Source organism: Sminthopsis crassicaudata, chromosome 4, assembly GCF_048593235.1.
Source record: "Sminthopsis crassicaudata isolate SCR6 chromosome 4, ASM4859323v1, whole genome shotgun sequence".
Taxonomy (NCBI): domain Eukaryota; kingdom Metazoa; phylum Chordata; class Mammalia; order Dasyuromorphia; family Dasyuridae; genus Sminthopsis; species Sminthopsis crassicaudata.
Window position 1 is genome coordinate 433,901,124 of NC_133620.1, and position 16,394 is coordinate 433,917,517.

General features: G+C 37.5%; 1 long non-coding RNA gene across 2 annotated transcripts in view; it reads left to right on the forward strand.

Annotated features, from left to right (window-relative positions):
- LOC141539836 (uncharacterized) overlaps positions 1-5,263 on the forward strand; it is a 55,501-nt gene extending 50,238 nt beyond the window's left edge. For both annotated transcript variants that reach the window (XR_012481391.1, XR_012481392.1), the window contains 3 exons: positions 1,068-1,120; positions 4,374-4,469; positions 5,104-5,263. This is a non-coding gene — a long non-coding RNA (uncharacterized LOC141539836). The remainder of the gene's footprint in view (positions 1-1,067; positions 1,121-4,373; positions 4,470-5,103) is intronic.
- The last annotated feature ends 11,131 nt before the right edge of the window (positions 5,264-16,394 follow it).

Here is a 16,394-nt window from a genome sequence, read left to right on the forward strand (position 1 = left end):
AAGATTATAGAGACCTTGGGTGTTATCTAATTCAATTCTTTCATGATTTGCCTTTAGTTATAATACTGTAATTTCTGAAATTATGTCCCAGTACTGCTTTTCTTATCATTTTTATTGATTATGAAGGTTACTACATTTCTTCTAAGGGATTCTTGCCATCAGTTGTACATGTAGTGATCATCTCATTGAAATTCACCAAGTCACATCCATTTGAATTCACTGACACCCAAAATGTCCATGTTTAAAATTTCCATCTCCTGTTTGACCACATACAGATTATTTTGGTTCATGGATCTTATATCTCAGGTTCCTTTGAAATATTGATCTTTTTTTTTTTTTTTTTTTTTTTTCTGAGGCAATTGGGGTTAAGTGACTTGCTCACACAGCTGCTAAGTGTTAAGTGTCTGAGATTAGATTTGAACTCAGGTCCTCCTGACTGCAGGGCTGGTGCTCTATCCACTTCACCACCTAGCTGCCCCTACAATATTGATCTTGACAGCATTCAGATTTCCCTTTTGTCATCAGACACATCAAGCTGAGCTTCCTTTAGGTCATGGCCCAGTTCCTTCATTAGTACTGGAGCTACTTGTAGTTGTCCTCTGCTCTTCCCAGTAGTGTGTTGGACAGCTCTGGCCTGAGGGGCTCATCTTTTGTTCCCATATCATTTATCATTTTAATACTGTCCATAGGACTTGGCAAAGATACTGGAGTGGTAGCTATTTCCTTCTCCAATGGATTACCTTTTGTCAGAACAGGTCACAAAGGTTACGTATAAGGTGAGGATTCAAACCCATGACTTCTGAATCTAAGAAGATAATGTGTAAATGTAAACCTCTCTATAAATGTAAGCTATCATGAGAATTAGTATTATTCCTTTTATTTGTATTTGATTTTACTGGCACAGCAGGTTTTCTTGTTCAGTTTTCTTTCTAGTTATATTTGCCTTGGGCTAATGGCAGGGTTCTGCTATTTCTCAAATATGTATTTAGCTGAGCAGTTGGGGGAAGCAGCTGAGGATGTCTTGTTTGATAAAGAGACTGATTTGGTTCATTGTATTTAATCCACAGATAATTTGGAGGTGGTTTATGGAGAGCAGTCTCTGTTAATTGGCTCGAAGTAGGTGAGTTGTTCTCCCCACTAGAGGGTGCTTTTGTTGTATACTATTCCTTTATATAAAACACTAATTTGTTTGACAGCATTGAGATCCTTATGGTTACTTGAATACACCCCTCCTATTGCAGAACAAAGCTGGAACACCCTGGTTTGCTGGGAGCCTCACAGAGCAAATATGTATCCTAGTTTTTATTCGGGGATAACCAGAGGCAGAATTTTGAAATAGACAAGGTTTTCTTTTTTATCTCTTCTACCCTTATTATTATTAGTTTTCACTTTGATACCTTATGCTCTTGACTTAGCAAAGTTGGATCCTTTGCTGGCACTCTATATCTGTACCTTCTCCTCTGGTTATAGTGGTCCTTTTCTGACTTTATCCATTTCATCAGAATTTTCATGTTATAAATACCATTCCCTCAGGGCCTATCTAGGTGACAGGCTTTAATCTGAGAAACTAATGAAAAATAGTGTTAATGGTTGATAATGACTTAAGGTGTTTCCCCTTCCCATAATATTTGCATTTTAACTAGAGCCCTCAATAATTAAAAACAAAGGAGTGAAGAATGTGGGAATGTTAAGACTTCCAGTCATGGGAATATGATTTTAGTCATTCCCCCTTCCATCCCTGCTTTGGAAGTATCTGTAGTTCTTAATCTAAATTTACATGTCACCTCATTCCTACAATTGAATTCTGACTGCTGTTTACTACCTGTGTCATGTGAGTCAAAGCCCTTCCTCTCCTGATTTGTATCCTGAACTATAAGAGAAAGGGATTAGGGCAGAGGTAAGATGGCAGGGTAGAAGGAGGCAATGTAGCTGAGTTCCCATCCACAACTCTTCTATAAACTGCACCAAAGTCTGACAGAGAAATCCAGAAAAACTCACAGTGAGTCCTTTTGTTTAGCCTAGTTTGCCACAGGAAGATATAGAAATTTGCAGATACTGGAGATTTCTTTTCTTCTTTTTTCTTTTTTCATTCTTTCCCTTGCCTTCATTCCTTTTTTCCTTTGCCTTCATTCCTTTTTTCCTTTGTTCTTTCATTACTTTCATTACTTTGTTTCTCCCCTTCTTCCTCCCTCTCTCCTCCTTCCCTTCTTTTCTTTTCTTCCTTTCTTTCCTCCCTCCCTCCCTCCCTCCCTCCCTTCTTTTCCTTCCTTCCTTCCTCCTTTCCCTCTTTTCCTTCCTTTGTTTCTTAGTTCCTTCCTTTTTTCCTTCCACCACAGTTTAGGAAAGGTATTGACTAAGTGGCACATACCCAGAAGCAGGTAATCAATATAGTGAGGAGCTACTCCAAAGGGAAGTAAAAACAATGTTACAGGAAAATCAACTTTGATTTAACATATGGGAAAAAAAAAGGTTTTTAACAGTTAGATCTTTCTTGAAATGAAACATGCTGCTTTATAAAGTATTGACTTCCCTATCTTTGGAGGCACTCATACAGTCTGGATGGACTGTCATTCAGAAAGACTTCCTGCACTGGTGGGATGGTGGTGGTGGTAGTAAATTCGGACTAGATGATGGCTATGATGATATGAAAACTGAAGAGTTCCTAGGTTTAATGAAGGACTTTTCACTCAATAGCTGTAGTCTAGGCAAGTTTCCTCCATAGCATGGAATTTTGAAAAAGAGGATTGTGGGTATGGAGTCTTCTTCAAGTTTGGTGCTATGAGACTTTCCTGGAAAGTTCTCTTGGAAGTTGTAGTTGAGCTATAAGGCATTTAGATTCTTAAAATGCTACTGGAAGACAGTTCTGCATTCAGACACCATGAATTTCAGGTGCCATTGGGTCAAATGAGAAGCTATATGTGCCTCTCATTTATCTCCACTGTTGTTCTTCTCCTCTAGCTATTCTGAAATTTTTGGATTTGCTATGTTCTCAGGCCTAGATTTTTGCATTTCCCAAGTAAGACCTGCACCTCTAGGCATATTTTATACCTTTCCCCAGGCATGGGGCTAGAATTTTGGCTTCCATAGATTCAAAGCATTAAAGGGATAATAAGTTTGCCTTGGTTCACAGATTTAAAGCTGAATGAGGTGTCCTATGTTACCTGATCCAAACCCTCCATTCTATAGATGAAGAAACTAAGGTAGAAAGTTACAATGCAAATGAGCACCAGAAATAGATTTAGAACCCAGCTCTCTGGAATTCAAATACAGTGATTTTCCCACTACAATCCCCTTTCTTCTTGGTTGCAGAAGGAGAAACTGAGGCGCAGAGTAATGCTGAGGCCCTGTGCAAGTTTTTTTTTTTTTTTTTTAATGAAGTTTTGGTGCTCTGACTATATATTTTAGTTTATTAAAATAGGAATCATGGGGAATAAATTTAGAGTTGGAAAGGACTTCATTATCTAATCCATTTTGCTGAAGAGAATCTTGGTCTGGAGAGATTAATCCCAATTCACACAGTCATTTGGTGAATAAATATTCATGAAGTACCTTTCTAGTCACTAGATCCACATGGTTTGAAGAGAAAGTGAAGGGGGTGATTTTGCACAGCATTTTCTTGCTTCAATCTTGCATGTCATGGCATCATAATGTATGGGTGAACAGCAACAATATGTTCCAGGTACTGTGCAAAGTGCTGGGGATACAAAAAGAGACAAAGGCAGGCTCTGCCCTCAAAGAATGGTAGTAAATGATATAATTCTCTGGCTCCATATTTAGCATTTTTTCTCCTACACCACAATGGTGTTCCTCACCTAGGGGAGCAATAATATAAGACTGGGAGGATTTTTAGTTTCTTTTTATGAAGAATTTTGGATTTGTTACTACTGTTTAATTCCTCTGGCGTACCAGTCAAAAAGATTTCCCCTGGGATGCCTTCAGCCCAGAAGATTTGTAGAGCTCCCAGGAACTGAAAAATTTCTTCTATGTTGAATAAGTTGAAATCTTTAAGAAAAGAAAGCCTTCTTGCTTCAGTTTTTATCTCTTCCTTCTCACTATCCTCAAATTCCAGACTTGTGTAATCTTGTTGGAACAATTAGATTCACATCTGACACAGCCAAAATTGAGCTATTTAGGATGAAGAGGCCAACATTTGGGGGTCAGCTGCCCCTTCCCCAGCTGTGTTTTCTCTCTCTTCCAGAGGAGGACATTTTCTGTAGCTCTACCCATCCCATGGTCTGCTACCAACATGAAACTTACAGGTTGCTGCTGTCCAAGAAGTGAGGCTCTTCTGGGAGGAGGATTAGATATTTTTTGCTTAAGGAAAGTTTATTTGCATTCCAAGCCTTAGATTAATACTCTTGGGTCTTGTCCAGGCAAAGCTGAGAAGTGGGTTCCGGATGACCCCAGGGCTGGGAGAGGAGTGGAAGTGGGGAGTATGCCCAGGGCCTCGGGGCACCCTCTTCTTCCAGGTAGGTCTTGTTTGCAGCTTTTGTACCAGGTGGCAATTTCAGGGTTTCCCTGCTTGTCTGAGCCCAGAGGAGACCCCAAGCAATCTGTGACGTAGTGACATTTTTATCTTCCTACAGCCTTAATTTTTATATTAAAAAATAAGCTCCAAGGTCTTTCCTTCAACCTTTTGGGAATTTTTGTTGCTCTAGGCAAGTATTTCCATATAATACTGCTAAAAAATTCACCTTGAGTGGATGAAATGCTTTTCTTTTTTGAGACAACCAATTTTTTGGGAGGGGTCAAATTATGAAATAGTCATAGTTTATAGGTCTGGGAGGCATGAGTAACTATAGTGAATGCAGCTTTGCCTTAGGGATCCAGAATCCAAAGGAGGAGGACATTCTGAAGAGAAAAGAGGGGTTTCTCCTCTTCATTCACCTTCTAATCTTCTGCTAGCCTTTCCAATGGTTACCTTGGGGGTTTATGGTTGTGGTCTTTTCCTGGGCCCACCTCAATTTTCTCACCTCCTCAAATCTGAAGGCCAGACTGCCCCCTCTCCTGTGACTACACTGTTTTTCCTATCACTAAAGAGAAAGCCTTCCCCACTATTTCTTCCCACCCAGTTGACTGAATGTTGTTTTTTTTTTTTCTCAGATGGAAAAATTAGCTGCAGTCCTGCTCAAAATACTTCATGAATTGAGACAATCAATCAACCAGACAATCATCAAGAAGATCTACTATGTTTGAGACACTGTGACAGAGGCTGGAGATGCAAAAATAAAACAGAGCCATCCTTCCTTTCAAGGATTTATATTATGTTGGAAAATAAAACCTATATATGTTGTTGTTCAGTCATGTCCAACTCTTTGTGACCCCATTATGGGGTTTTCTTGGCAGAGATACTGGAGGAGTTTGCCATTTTCTTCTCCAGTGGATTAAGGAAAACAGATGTTAAGTGATTTGACCAAGAAAGCATAGCTCTAAACCTTAGTCCTTTACCCACCATAGCACCTACCTTCCTAATTAAAGATGATATAATTAGGAAGAAAAGATGGGAGAATTAGGTAAGGTATTGTTTAGAAAGTGATATTTTAGAAAGTGATAACTGCATCTGCAAGAAAGAGAGCGGTTCTTAGAGGTAGAGGTGAGGAGCAAGTTCATTCCAGGTAGTCTGTGCAAAGACATGGGGAAACTCCTCTCCTATCAAATGCTTATTACATAAGTCAAGGAAACACTCTTATGGAAGCCAGTAGTAAAGCAATATCAAGAATGTTATACAGATTACCTTGGGCCAAAGATGGAATAAATACCTTGTTGACAGAAAGAAGATCAGTTTGACCAGAGAAGAACAAGGTGGGAAAGAGAATAATATCCAATGAAGTTGCAAAGATAAGTAGGTCTAGGTTGAGGAGAGACATGCTTATTGAGGAAAATCATTTGGGAAGGAATGAGACACAGACAACAGAAACAGTAGCTAACAACAAATGAGTTCTTTAGGACTTTAGAATTCATTATTGCTTTCAGTGTATGTTTTAGCCAGATGTCTCATCATGATGTTCAGGGCACGTAGTAGTCTACAAGGCTATATAGTGGAGGACAAGCTGTGGAAGGTCTTATGATCCAGAAAGGTCTTGACGATCTCCTAAGGAATGGTATTAGCTTTGGGAAAGCTCAAAGAGCTCAAGATTATAAGGATTGAATTTTTGGGCAATAAGAATTAATGGAAACAGTCTACCAAGATATTGAGAATTGCCCATACATATATACATACATATGTACATATATGTGTGTGTATGTATACAAGTGTGTGTATATGAATACAGTCATTAGATCAATAATTACTGATGTTTTGTTATTATTTTTTATTTACAACAATTATTTGCTGTTTACACTGCTCCGAGAGGTTATGTGCTATAGTGCATAGAGGCTTAGACTGGAAGATAAGGATTCTAATCCTACCTTAGAGTACTAATTTCTATTAATTTCTTTTGTTTTTTAATACTGCCTAGATTCCCCACCCCCCTGCAGCTCTGCCTTCCCTCAGTCAAAGAGTCATCTCTTATAATAGACTTTTTTTTTTTTTAAAGCAAAGCAGAGAAAAATCCAGCAGAATCAATTAAAACATTACCCGCCCCCAAGCTCTCCAAACATCTCTGACATTCTATGAAACAAACACATGCATGGACATTCTAGCTCTGCAGGAATGTATGTGTCCGGGGTGCTGTCTTATACCTCTTTTGCAGGGTTAGACTTTTTTTTTTTGTAATTTTGCAATATTAATTTTTCATTGTTTTATGTTCAATTTTTCCTTTTTGTATCATATAAAAATTATACATTAATTTCTTAGCTGTTTACTTTGCAGCACTTCATAAACATCCTCCCAGCCTTTTCTATTTCCATCACGTTCATTTTTTCTTCCAGAATAGTAAAATTCTGCTATATTCCTGTACCAGAGTTTGTTTAGCTACTCCTCAATCAAATCTCAGATGATTTATAAGCTCTATGACCTCAGGCAAGTCCTTTAATTTATCTTTCAGTTTCTTCATCTGTAAAAAGAGGATAACATGTACATGTATATGTATATATGAGGATATAGCCTCACACACATATACATAATATATATACATATAGATGTGTGTGTATATGTAAAATATATATATATGTATATGTGTGTGTGTATATATATACTTGTCAAACCTGAGAGTTCATTAATATAGAGAGCTCCCAGTGAAGAATTCATTATCTTCTACCATTTATCAAAATAAGGTCAAAATGGGGGCAGCTAGGTGGCTCAGTGGATAGAGCACCAGCTCTGAAGTCAGGAGGACCCGAGCTCAAATCTGGTCTCAGACACTTAACACTTCTAGCTGTGTGACCCTGGGCAAGTCACTTAACCCCAATTGCCTCAGTAAAAAAAAAACAAAACAAAAAAAAGGTCAAAATGCATACATGAACTGGATATAAAGAGAGATATTAGTAGAAAATTAGAAAAACATGGAATGTATTGCTTATCAGACTTGTGGATAAGCAAATGATTTATGAATAAATAAGAGATAAAAAATTAGGTGTAAAATGGATAATTTTGATTATATTAAATTTTAAAAGGTTTTGTACAAATAAAACAAATGTAGTCAAGATCAGAAGGAAAGTAGAAAGTTGGAAAATTTCTTAATAGTTTCTCAGATAAAGGAATCTTTTATTCTTCAATTTTTGATTCAATAAGCATTTATTAAGTATCTACTATGTGCTAAGCATTGAGGATACAAATAAGAGGAAGAGACAGTTTCTATCTTTTTTTTTTTTTTTTTTTGTATTCATTTTTCCAAATTACCCCCCCTCCCTCTATTCCCTCCCCCCGATGACAGGCAATCCCATACATTTTACATGTGTTACAGTATAGTCTAGATACAATACATGTGTGTGAATATCATTTTCTTGTTGCACAATAAACATTAGAATCAGAAGGTACATGCAACCTGGGCAGACAGATATTAGTGCTAACAATTTACATTCCCCTCCCAGTGTTTCTTCTCTGGGTGTAGCTACCTCTGTCCATCATTGATCAACTGGAAGTGAGTTGGATCTTCTTTATGTTGAAGATTTCCACTTCCATCAGAATATATCCTCATACAGTATTGTTGTTGAAGTGTATAGTGATCTTCTGGTTCTGCTCATTTCACTCAGCATCAGTTGATGTAAGTCTCTCCAGGCCTCTCTGTATTCCTCCTGCTGGTCATTTCTTACCGAGCAATAATATTCCATAACCTTCATATACCACAATTTACCCAACCATTCTCCAACTGATGGACATCCATTCATCTTCCAGTTTCTAGCCACTACAAAAAGAGCCGCCACAAACAATTTGGCACATATATGTCTCTTTCCGCTCTTTAGTATTTCTTTGGGATATAATCCCAGTAGTAGCGCTGCTGGGTCAAAGGGTATGCGCAGTTTGATAACTTTTTGGGCATAGTTCCAGATTGCTCTCCAGAATGGTTGGATTCTCTCACAACTCCACCAACAATGTATTAGTGTCCCAGTTTTCCCACATCCCCTCCAACATTCATCATTATTTGTTCCTGTCATCTTAGCCAATCTGACAGGTGTGTAGTGGTATCTCAGAGTGGTCTTAATTTGCATTTCTCTGATCAGTAGTGATTTGGAACACTCTTTCATGTGAGTGGAAATAGTTTCAATTTCTTCCTCTGAGAATTGTCTGTTCATATCCTTTGACCATTTATCAATTGGAGAATGGTTCGGTTTCTTATAAATTATGGTCAGTTCTCTATATATTTTGGAAATGAGACCTTTGTCAGAACCTTTGTTTTTAAAAATATTTTCCCAATTTGTTACTTCCCTTCTAATCTTGTTTGCATTAGTATTATTTGTACAGAAACTTTTTAGTTTGATGTAATCAAAATCTTCTATTTTGTGATCAATAATGATCTCTAGTTCTCCTCTGGTCATAAATTCCTTCCTCCTCCACAAGTCTGACAGTTTCTATCTTTAAAGAGCTTGCAATCTAATGGGCACAGTCAGCTCACAAAAGGAAGTTAAACTAGGGATGGTGGTACAGGGCACCAGGGGTTACTCCAATCAAAGTTCGTCAGGCAGATAGGTATTCCTTTGGAGTGGAAGCCAAGCAAAAGTGTTGATGACTTTATAGTAGAAATTCTGTATAATGGAAGATTTTGGGAAGAGTTTAATGCTCTACTCTCTAGCCTGCCAATCAGAAGGTAGAGTCACACACACACACACACACACACACATACACACACACAGTGGGAAGAGGAAGGGAGGATGAAGATCACTCTTCAACTTTGAGTTTCCTGGGTCACTGAGAAATTAAATGACTCCCTCAGGGTGATACCAGAAACACATATCCAAGGTGGGACTTGTACTTAAGTTTTTCTGTCTTTAAGACAAGTTCTCCACCCATTGTACTAGGTTGTCTCACTACCACCTTATAACTTAATTATTACAGATTATTTTTGAAGGTTGAATGAGTGTTTCTTAAGTGTTTTTCAAATCTTAAATGCTCTGTAAAAATCAGGTATTATTATTATGATGATTGTTGATTAGGCTATTATTAAATGAGTTTGGGACTCCAAAATCCTTCAATTCATCTACTGACTCAAGAAGATTGACTTGGGAGCATGTCAGGGCCATATTCCAAAATGTTGACAGGCTATTATATACTGAGATAATCAAGAAAATGAAGGTCTGACTGTTTTGTTATTGGGAGATTCCATTTCTCTGGCACAAATCTACAAAACCATTATTTTTCTCATTCACTCATTCATTCATTCAATTGGAATTCCCACTGTGGGCAAAGCCCTTGTGGGCATAGTGGGAGATACAAAGGTAAATAAGACATTATTTCTGCCTTCATGAATCTTACACTCTAGTGGGTAAGATAAGACAAAGGCACAAATATTATAACATAAAATAGAATATTTCCTTGATATTAAAGGCTCTATTCATTTTGGAACAAGTCTACCTTTACAGCATTTTCTCAGTCTATTCCCTTTCTTTCCTTCTATTTGATGCTCTAGTCCACCACACCCACTAGTCACTTACCATCCTTCTTCACACCCTGTACTTTTCTTTGTCCCTTTGATCATGCTGTTCTTTTTTGCTTGGAAGGCTCTGTCTGCTTTCCTCCCTGGCTGTTGAATTTCTATCTATCCTTTAAAGCCCAACCCCAATTCTTCCTCTTGCAAGAAGCTGCCCCTGATCCTTTCAGTCAGGAATAACCTGCTGGAAACTTATTAAGTATTTTGTTTATACTTCTCTTATGCATCTCCAAGAGTTTGAAGTGAACCACAGAAGCTCCGTATGTATAGTCTGGATACAAATAGATATGGAATGCTTCACTTTATATTTCCAAAGAAAAGGGGTGATTTGTGGAGAACAGTAGGATGATCATGATTTGGTGATCTTTCCTTTGCTCTCCTATCTGCAAGAGGAGTGGGAATGATTATCTACCTATCCATCCATCCATTCATCATCTATCTATCTACCCATCCATCCATCCATCCATCCATCTATCTATCTATCTATCTACACATACATATACATACATGTGTATGTAAACATATATGTGTACACATATAATATTGACAGGCCAAGGGACAATGCTCTTTTGGGACTCAAAAAAAAAACCAACAACAAAAAAACTCTTTCCTTGATTGCTGCCAATGAAAAATAAATTTACTCCAGGAAGGTATAGTAACAATTAGCTGAATTTTGGCCAGTTTAGCTCCCTTTAGTTAGTCTTTAGCAAGACTAAATAGTCACCACCCAGTTTGTAGGTTCCTGGGGAAGGAAAGATTTGAACATCAGTTTTCTGACTTCATGTCTAACCCTGCATCACATACCATATTATTCACAAAGTCAATTTTAATATAAATTTGAATTTCATGGGGATCTCTAAAACTTTTTCATTTGGCAGCTAAATGGTACAAGGGATGGTGTTGGACCATCCAACAGGTCCAGGAAGATCTGCCTTCTGCTATAAAAATGGACTGGGTCAAAGATGAAGAGCCACTAATGAAATCATTATAGATCACTAACAATGATAACAGTAATGTGCTTTGTGTTTCAAAGGGGGACTGTTCCCGCTCTGTGCAATGCCCTGTAAACTGATTAAGATCATATGGAAAACACGTGTCAGAGAGATTCCTATTCCTGGGTGTGGTGAGCCTTTTGGCTGCAGACTGGAGGGGATGCAGCAGAGAGAGACGTCCTGAGTTGTTAGGGGCCAGCTTGGGTTTTGTGACAAAGAGTTCAGTTCTCCTCTTTATTCAGGTTCTGCTGCAGCTGAAGTTGGCTTAATCCTGTCAGCATCACTGTGTCACCTATGTATTCTGTGACCTGAATTATCTATAAAAAAGCGGAATCATCAAGGGCAAGATTTTTTCCACTTTTAGTCCAGCAGTTTTCATAATTCTCATGTTCTCCAGTGGTACCCATTATCATCTAAGAAATGAGCTTCAGTAGATTGAAACTGATTTGATCCAAACAACTTCTTCTTATAGGATGATGTGAGATTGGTAATGGTATTACATATAACTATTAATAAGTAGAAATAAGACAAATTTTTAGATAATTAAAACAACTGTATGTTTATCCATCTGGGTAGCCTTTTCACCTGATGCAAACTGCCTATACTTGAAAGTACTTGACACTTTGGTAATAATAACAATATTAATAGTTCACATTTGTATTATATTTCAAGATTCATAAAATGCTTGTACTTTCCTGGTATAGGTTTTGAGAATCCAGGAATATCTTGATGCCACCATAATGAGACATTGTATTCTGATTTTAACAGAGACTTTAATATTTAATGAAAAATTTTACTTAAAACATTTATAATTCAATTATGATTGTACCAGGTGCTAGATTTGATATTCACTTGCCTGGGGCTTATAGTCTAATGAAGACAAAGGCACATGAAATTATATGTAGAATATATATATACACACACACACACACACATATGTATATATATATATACACATATCAATTTCCATGTATTTAATTCCTATCTCTTCACTGATGATTTTCAAATCTATTTATCCTGCTCCAATCTCTTTGTTTACTTCTGATTTCTCATCTACAATTTCCTTTTTGAACTGGGTATGCAGTATACATTTTCAAGTCAACATGTCCAAAATTGAACTTATTCTCTCTTACCCCATCAAATTCTCCCTCCAGTTCTGCCTTCCTTATTACTATAGGGGACAACATGATCTTCCTAGTCTTACACGGACTCATGCTCTCATCTTCTCCTCTTCACTTTCTCCTACCCTTCACATCTAATTTATTGCCAAAGTCTGTGAATTTCATCTCTGTAGCATGTCTCAAATGTTTCCTCTCTTCTCCTCTGACCCTATCACCATTCTCAGACAGACCTTCATCATCTCATGCTTAGACTGTTGAAATAGCCTGTGGGTAGGTCTGCCGGTCCCAAGTCCATCCTCCATTCAAATTCATTTTCCTAAAGCAGACGATGTCATCCCTCATCCCCACTCAATAAACTCCAATGGCTCCACATCACTTCTAGGATCAAATATCAAGTCCTCTGTTTAGCCTTCAAAGACCTTCATAATCTGGCAGATTCTGCCTTTTCAGTCTTCTTTCACCTAATTTTTCACCTTATTTTCTTTTATCTAGTGACACTGACTATTGCATTTCAAACAGAAGATGGTGTCTGAGATGCATTTTAATGGAAAAGATGGACTCAATGAAGTAGATGTAAGGAAGGAGTACAATGGAGTATTGTGAATATGGGAGAGAAAAAAGATCAGTTTGGCTGGATTGCAGAGTAAAAGGGGTAAAGGGAGTAATGTCTGATGAGGCTGCCAATTCTTTATGAAATCTTGTCTCTGTCACAACACATGAACTCAGTATTGGTAATATGTTCTATCTCTGGGGTCACAACTTTCTTTTCTGTACACGTGGAATGGAGGGTTAGATTAGTATTGTGGATTTTGGCTTTGGAGTTAGAGAGACTGGGCTTCAGTACTGGTTCTGCTACTTATTATCTCAGGAAAGTCTCTGGGACTTAGTTTCCTTATCTATAAAATGATGAGTTCAGACTAATTGCCCTCTAAGGTATCAAAATGATAGGAAAATTAATGGATTGTTTCTGTGTATCTGCATATCTCATTTCAAAGATCAATTTGGTCCATGTTCCTTCGTAGTATCTGCCAATATCCTGTTTGACTTAAGTTGATTTCTTTCTAGCTCTAAATTGATGACCTGATGATCTCTAAGGCTTCATCCAACTTCTACACTGTGCTGCTTCCCTGCCAGTTTGGGATCTGTCCTAGGGGTATGTTCTCCTCATACTTATAGCAGAAAATATTCGTTTAGAGAAGGATGCTTCTTTGAGCTTGGCTGCCTCTTTTTCTCTATGTAGGTCAAGAAGAGCCATTGTGCATCTCCATTTTCTTTTTGGGAAGAAATAGGCAAGAGAAGATGCTCTTATTCAGAGAAGTCTCTTGAATAGCATTCTTGCTCTATGATGGTTTGTCCTTTTTCCTTTTTCTGCCTAGAGTCCACTGCCATTTCCTTCCAATTCCAATTCCATCATTCTTATTATAAGTCACTATTTTTCTGAACGAAAATTTATAGACCATTATAATAAAATTCCAACAGAGGTTTGCTGAGTTCAGAAAGCTCTTTTACTAATTGCAGAGATTTGAATGCTTTAAAAACCAACATCTAACTTTAATTTCAGACATGCTTCTAGTGATTGGATATTTGCATTTTTATTTGGCTGTTGCTGCAGTTGAAAGGAAAAGGAAATGTAGAGAGGAAATCTTCTGGAGAAGTAGAAGGAAAAGAAAGGGAATTTTGAAGAGAGAAAGAAAGAGTCAAGAAGAAAGTGAATTTAAGTTGGGTTAATGTAAGGGTGAAGTTAGGAGACCTGAAATCAAACCACACGTTTGTTTTTAGGAAAAGATATATTTGGAATTTTTTTATAGTCAATGTATAGCACTTAACACTTTCCCTAAAATATCCCTACAGTTACAAGCTAACAGACAATTACAAGGTTAAAATAACAAACGGCTCTAGAATTCAAAGTAAAGTTTGGATTCTTTTCTATTTGTGTGCACATGCTGGTATACCAGGCCCTGTACAAAGAAGAGCCTATTAGCACAAATGCTGCCTCAAAGAGCTTGTACTCTAAGATAATTCTGTGTCAGGTCATTTTAATATTTTCAATTTCTTTTCTAGTTTAAAAAGTTTTATTGATGCTGTTTTTTTCTTTATATTATAATTATTTTTTAATAACTGCAAACTTTCCCTCCTATCTTCCTACCCCACAACAGGGAGAGCCTCACTTGTACTTGAGAATTGATAATCGGGGCAGCTAGGTGGCGCAGTAGATAGAGCACCAGCCTTGAAGTCAGGAGGACCCGAGTTCAAATCTGGTCTCAGACACTTTACACTTCCTAGCTGTGTGACCCTGGGCAAGTCACTTAACCCCAGCCTCAGGACAAAAAAAAAAAAAAAAAAAGAGAGAGAGAATTGATAATTAAAAGCAAACAATACAGACTCCTTGACTATCAGCGTATGTAATATTCATCAACTTGTAGTCCACTTGGCCAGCACCTCTATAGAAAGGAATGAGTTTCTTACATCATCTACCCTCATTAACCAATAGTGGTCATTGAATTGTAGGGTGAATCAAAGCTTGGAGGTTTGTAACCAACCACAGATACCCAATGAAAGAACGTATGTGGCTGGTGAGGATGGTTTTGTCCTTGAGATCAAAAAGGAATTTGGGTGTGGGTGGGGAAAATGAGGGAAGGAATGAGGAATGAAGAAAACTGACATCTATTAAAACCCTTTGACATTTGTTCGAAGGCAGCCCCTGAAAATGATTTAAGGGAAATATTAATTTGTAATCTGGAATTGAGAAGAGCTAAAATGAATTAATTAATCAATCCTAAATCAGCCAATGACATAGAACAGAAACTCCTTCTATTAGGAAGTAGTTGTTCAAAAGTCAAGTGTGTCTAGGGAATAGCTGACAAATTCCTCTTCTTAGAAAAAAATAGATGAGATTTTCTTTCCTATTCCAATATCTGGTTGTGTGAAGGCCCTTTATAAAAAAGCTAAAGCTTGGGTTTTGAGGGTTAAGATAAAAGAGAGATGAAAGAGTCCATAACTGGGAAGTATCTCAGTAAAAGACTCCAAGTGTAATCTAAGAGAAAGAGAGAGTTTGGAGCGGAAGGGCAAGGGCAGCTATCTGAGGACCAGAGGGGATATGATGCCTAATGAAGATTAGCAGAAATATTGAGTTTAGTAGAATCACAGAATCACAGATTTGAGAGTTGGAAGGGATTCTAATGGCATCTAATATAACCCATCCATGAAAGGAGACCCCACTACATCACACACCAGAAGTGGTCATCCAGTGTCTGCCTCAACACTTCCAAGGAGGGGAGACCCTTGATTCTTGAAGAATCTGGCCATTATAATAGTTAGGAAGTATGACTCTAATTGCTAGGAAGATTTTTTTTTCTGAAACAAGACGAAATTTACCTTTTTTTTTCTCATTGAGGCAAAATAGGACAATTTTAATAATGTCCCCTCACTATGATAGCCACTCAAATACTAGAAGATAGGCATTTTGTTTCCTCCAAGCTTTATCTTCTCCAGACTAAACATGCTCTTTTCCTTCTACCAATCATTACTTTATGGACTTCATCCTCCTCCTGTAGACCTTCTCCTGCTAATGAATATCTTTCTTAAATTGTGCTGCTCAGGACTGAACATAATATTTCAGATAAGACCTGACAAGGCTAAAGTTCTGTAGGAATATTCCTCTATTTCTGGAAGCATTGTTACTTCAACTCAACCCATGATTAGCTTTTTTGGCTGCCATGTCATACTCCTGACTCATATTGTTTGCAGTCCACTAAAATATCTAGGTCTTTTATAGACCAACTGCTGTCTACCCATGTTTCCTCTACTTTATACTTCTGAAATTAACATTTTGTACCCAAGTTCATACCTTTACTTTTGTCCCTGCTACATTTAATTTTATTAGATTCATCCCAATGTTCTAGCCTATCAAGATCCTTTCAATTCTGTAACCTACTGTGCTAGTATTTGCAAACTTGGTGTATGTACCATCTATAGCTTTATCAAAGTTATTGATAAAAATGTTAAAGAGCAGTAGGTAAAGTGTGGATAACTGGAGTATTCCACTGGTTAGAGGCCTCCTGCCACATCAACATTGGGGCATTTACAATTACTCTGAGTCCAATCATCCAACCAGTTTTCAATCCATTGGATTATATTATTGTCTTGCCCATAATTCTGTATTTTCTTTATATATGAGAGTCTCTTCACCAACAGCCTTGCTAAAATCTAAGTAAACTATATTCGTAGCATTCTCTTCATCTATTAGTTTAAAAATT